General features: G+C 54.2%; 2 non-coding genes across 2 annotated transcripts; both read left to right on the top strand.

Annotated features, from left to right (window-relative positions):
- The first annotated feature begins 4,929 nt into the window (after positions 1 to 4,929).
- Positions 4,930 to 5,001, top strand: TRNAA-GGC (transfer RNA alanine (anticodon GGC)). Its single transcript has one exon. It is a non-coding gene; the product is annotated as a tRNA-Ala (tRNA).
- A 66-nt stretch (positions 5,002 to 5,067) lies between these two features.
- Positions 5,068 to 5,139, top strand: TRNAA-GGC (transfer RNA alanine (anticodon GGC)). The gene has a single exon. It is a non-coding gene; the product is annotated as a tRNA-Ala (tRNA).

Genomic DNA, 5,139 nt, shown 5'->3' with positions numbered 1-5,139 from the left:
GTCAAAATGAGGGCGTTTCTTTCCCAGAAGTTTTTCCTGTCCAACTAATTTACCTTTTAACATGTAACATAAATATATATCATTCTAGTTTGCCATTAGAAAAGATGATAATGCTGATATTGGATTTATATCCCGCCCTCCACTCCAAAGAGTCTCAGAGTGGCTCACAATCTCCTTTCCCTTCCTCCCCTACAACAGACAACCTGTGAGCTGTGTGGGGCTGAGAGAGCTCTCCCAGAAGCTGCCCTTTCAAGGACAGAGTCTCAGAGCGGCCTACAATCTCCTTTCCCTTCCTCCCCCACAACAGACACCCTGTGAGGCAGGTGGGGCTGAGAGGACTCTCCCAGAAGCTGCCCTTTCAAGGACAGAGTCTCAGAGTGGCCTACAATCTCCTTTATCTTCCTCCCCCACAACAGACTCCCTATGAGGTGGGTGGGGCTGAGAGAGTTCCGTCAGGAGCTGCCCTTTCAAGGACAACTCCTACGACAGCTATGGCTGACTCAAGGCCATTCTAGCAGCTGCAAGCAGAGAAGTGGGAATCAAGATTTGGCACACTGAACCACTACACCAAACAGGCTCTCGAGTCCACTAGCATGTCTTAGACGGCAACAAAATTGGGTTTAGCATATGTAAAAAGCTGTATGATCGATACAAGTAGTTGGCCGTGTCGGTCTGAAGCAACAGAACAAAGTTGGGAGTCCAGGGGCACGTTTAAGACCAACAAAGTTTAATTCTGGGTATAAACGTTAATGTGCATGCCCACTTCTTCAGGTATGTTGAAACAAAACTCCTTCAACCTTTAGAGAAAGGGTTGGGGGCCGGGGTCAGATGCCATGAAGGGCTAAATACACTCAAGATGCATAAGTAACTGAGCAATAAAGCAAGGCTATTTTGTAGCAGGAACTCCTTTGCATATTAGGCCACACCCCCTGATGCAGCCAGTCCTCCGAGGCCACAGGGCTCTTAGTACAGGATCCACTGTCAGTTCTCGGAGGATTGGCTACATCAAGGGGGCGTGGCCTAATATGCAAATGAGTTCCTGCTACAAAAAAAAAAAGCCCTGGCAATAAGCATAGCCCCTCTGGGGACAGTAAAATTAACAAATTGAGAAAACCTTTGATCTGGGTGGCATTTACATGAGAAACCAAATAAAACAGTGACATGGCAGAATGTGAGAAGGGCCTAAAATCTCCTTTTCCTTCCTCCCCCACAACAGACAACGTGTGAGGTGGGTGGGGCTGAGAGCTCTCCCAGAAGCTGCCCGTTCAAGGACAGAGTCTCAGAGTGGCCTACAATCTCCTTTCCCTTCCTCCCCCACAACAGACACCCTGGGAGGTGGGTGGGGCTGAGAGAGCTCTCCCAGAAGCTGCCCTTTCAAGGACAGAGTCTCAGAGTGGCCTACAATCTCCTTTCCCTTCCTCCCCCACAACAGACACCCTGGGAGGTGGGTGGGGCTGAGAGAGCTCTCCCAGAAGCTGCCCTTTCAAGGACAGAGTCTCAGAGTGGCCTACAATCTCCTTTCCCTTCCTCCCCCACAACAGACACCCTGGGAGGTGGGTGGGGCTGAGAGAGCTCTCCCAGAAGCTGCCCTTTCAAGGACAGAGTCTCAGAGCGGCCTACAATCTCCTTTCCCTTCCTCCCCCACAACAGACACCCTGGGAGGCGGGTGGGGCTGAGAGAGCTCTCCCAGAAGCTGCCCGTTCAAGGACAGAGTCTCAGAGCGGCCTACAATCTCCTTTTCCTTCCTCCCCCACAACAGACACCCTGGGAGGTGGGTGGGGCTGAGAGAGCTCTCCCAGAAGCTGCCCTTTCAAGGACAGAGTCTCAGAGCGGCCTACAATCTCCTTTCCCTTCCTCCCCCACAACAGACACCCTGGGAGGCGGGTGGGGCTGAGAGAGCTCTCCCAGAAGCTGCCCGTTCAAGGACAGAGTCTCAGAGCGGCCTACAATCTCCTTTTCCTTCCTCCCCCACAACAGACACCCTGGGAGGTGGGTGGGGCTGAGAGAGCTCTCCCAGAAGCTGCCCTTTCAAGGACAGAGTCTCAGAGCGGCCTACAATCTCCTTTCCCTTCCTCCCCCACAACAGACACCCTGGGAGGCGGGTGGGGCTGAGAGAGCTCTCCCAGAAGCTGCCCGTTCAAGGACAGAGTCTCAGAGCGGCCTACAATCTCCTTTTCCTTCCTCCCCCACAACAGACACCCTGGGAGGTGGGTGGGGCTGAGAGAGCTCTCCCAGAAGCTGCCCTTTCAAGGACAGAGTCTCAGAGCGGCCTACAATCTCCTTTCCCTTCCTCCCCCACAACAGACACCCTGGGAGGCGGGTGGGGCTGAGAGAGCTCTCCCAGAAGCTGCCCGTTCAAGGACAGAGTCTCAGAGCGGCCTACAATCTCCTTTTCCTTCCTCCCCCACAACAGACACCCTGGGAGGTGGGTGGGGCTGAGAGAGCTCTCCCAGAAGCTGCCCTTTCAAGGACAGAGTCTCAGAGCGGCCTACAATCTCCTTTCCCTTCCTCCCCCACAACAGACACCCTGGGAGGCGGGTGGGGCTGAGAGAGCTCTCCCAGAAGCTGCCCGTTCAAGGACAGAGTCTCAGAGCGGCCTACAATCTCCTTTTCCTTCCTCCCCCACAACAGACACCCTGGGAGGTGGGTGGGGCTGAGAGAGCTCTCCCAGAAGCTGCCCTTTCAAGGACAGAGTCTCAGAGCGGCCTACAATCTCCTTTCCCTTCCTCCCCCACAACAGACACCCTGGGAGGCGGGTGGGGCTGAGAGAGCTCTCCCAGAAGCTGCCCGTTCAAGGACAGAGTCTCAGAGCGGCCTACAATCTCCTTTTCCTTCCTCCCCCACAACAGACACCCTGGGAGGTGGGTGGGGCTGAGAGAGCTCTCCCAGAAGCTGCCCTTTCAAGGACAGAGTCTCAGAGCGGCCTACAATCTCCTTTCCCTTCCTCCCCCACAACAGACACCCTGGGAGGCGGGTGGGGCTGAGAGAGCTCTCCCAGAAGCTGCCCGTTCAAGGACAGAGTCTCAGAGCGGCCTACAATCTCCTTTTCCTTCCTCCCCCACAACAGACACCCTGGGAGGTGGGTGGGGCTGAGAGAGCTCTCCCAGAAGCTGCCCTTTCAAGGACAGAGTCTCAGAGCGGCCTACAATCTCCTTTCCCTTCCTCCCCCACAACAGACACCCTGGGAGGCGGGTGGGGCTGAGAGAGCTCTCCCAGAAGCTGCCCGTTCAAGGACAGAGTCTCAGAGCGGCCTACAATCTCCTTTTCCTTCCTCCCCCACAACAGACACCCTGGGAGGTGGGTGGGGCTGAGAGAGCTCTCCCAGAAGCTGCCCTTTCAAGGACAGAGTCTCAGAGCGGCCTACAATCTCCTTTCCCTTCCTCCCCCACAACAGACACCCTGGGAGGCGGGTGGGGCTGAGAGAGCTCTCCCAGAAGCTGCCCGTTCAAGGACAGAGTCTCAGAGCGGCCTACAATCTCCTTTTCCTTCCTCCCCCACAACAGACACCCTGGGAGGTGGGTGGGGCTGAGAGAGCTCTCCCAGAAGCTGCCCTTTCAAGGACAGAGTCTCAGAGCGGCCTACAATCTCCTTTCCCTTCCTCCCCCACAACAGACACCCTGGGAGGCGGGTGGGGCTGAGAGAGCTCTCCCAGAAGCTGCCCGTTCAAGGACAGAGTCTCAGAGCGGCCTACAATCTCCTTTTCCTTCCTCCCCCACAACAGACACCCTGGGAGGGAGGTGGGCTGAGATTGGATTAAAGCAGTGGATAAGACTCTTTATCTCTTAATTTGCTGCTATTCATAGGTTTTACCAACCGCTTTGATTCAATCTTAGCTATACTTACCAAAGAGTTACCTATACATCTTGAATTTAATTAGCCTTTTCTGGCAACTAGCTCCTACCCCATCCTCTCATCCTATAGGCAATGGTTGAGGGAGTCTTGTTTCAGTGTAGAAACAATCTGTAGAAGTGTGTGTGCACTCAAAAGCTTTCACCCAGAATCGTAGAATCATAGAGTTAGAAGGGACCTCAAGGGTCAACTAGTCTAACCCCCTGCACAATGCAGGAAACTCACAAACGCCTCCCCCTCAATTCACAGGATCTTCATTGCTGTCAGATGGCCATCTAGCCTCTGTTTAAAAACCTCCAAGGAAAAAGAGCCCATCACCTCCCGAGGAAGCCTGTTCCACTGAGGTCAGGAAGTTCTTCCTTATGTTCAGCCGGAAACTCTTGATTTAATTTCAACCCGTTGGTTCTGGTCCTACCTTCTGGGGCCACAGAAAACAATTCCACCCCATCCTCTATATGACAGCCCTTCAAGTTCTTGAAGATGGTGATCCTATCACCTCTCAGCCGCCTCCTCTCCAGGCTAAACATCCCCAGCTCCTTCAACCTTTCCTCATAGGACTTGGTCTCCAGACCCCTCACCGTCTTCATCACAGAGTTAAATCTCATTGGTCTTAAAGCTGCCACCGGACTCAAACTTTTTAGCTGTCCGTTGGCACGTTAACAAATTGCAGAGGGGTGGCTGTGAGAGACTTGCAGGGTTTGCCATGACATTTTGATGCCTTGCCAGTCCACAAAGACGTTTGTTTCTAGAAGTAGCTCAGCTCCCGGAGAAGCGGTGATGGGGGGAAAGCAGTTGATCGGTAAGCTGTCCGGGAACCAAAACAGCTGCATACGATCCTTCTCTCCCAGAACCAAGCAGCCGAAGTGTGCTGAATGCACCTGTGGACAGAACTGCAGGAAGCAGCCCCTCTGCCCTGTTCGTAATAATGCTGCGTAGATAAGTGGGGCTGTAGCTCAATAGTAGAGCATCTGCCTGGCATGCAGAAGGTCCCAGGTTCAATCCCCGGCATCTCCAGTTAAAAGGAGTAGGCAGGAGGGGATGGGAAAGACCTCAGCCTGGGACCCTGGAGAGCCTTGAAGTGGGGCTGTAGCTCAGTGGTAGAGCATCTGCCTGGCATGCAGAAGGTCCCAGGTTCAATCCCCGGCATCTCCAGTTAAAGGGATCAGGCAGGAGGGGATAGGAAAGACCTCAGCCTGGGACCCTGGAGAGCCATGAAGTGGGGCTGTAGCTCAGTGGTAGAGCATCTGCCTGGCATGCAGAAGGTCCCAGGTTCAATCCCCGGCATCTCCA

Source organism: Heteronotia binoei, chromosome 2 (genome assembly GCF_032191835.1).
Source record: "Heteronotia binoei isolate CCM8104 ecotype False Entrance Well chromosome 2, APGP_CSIRO_Hbin_v1, whole genome shotgun sequence".
Lineage (NCBI taxonomy): Eukaryota > Metazoa > Chordata > Lepidosauria > Squamata > Gekkonidae > Heteronotia > Heteronotia binoei.
This window is presented reverse-complemented; position numbering and strand designations above follow the sequence as displayed.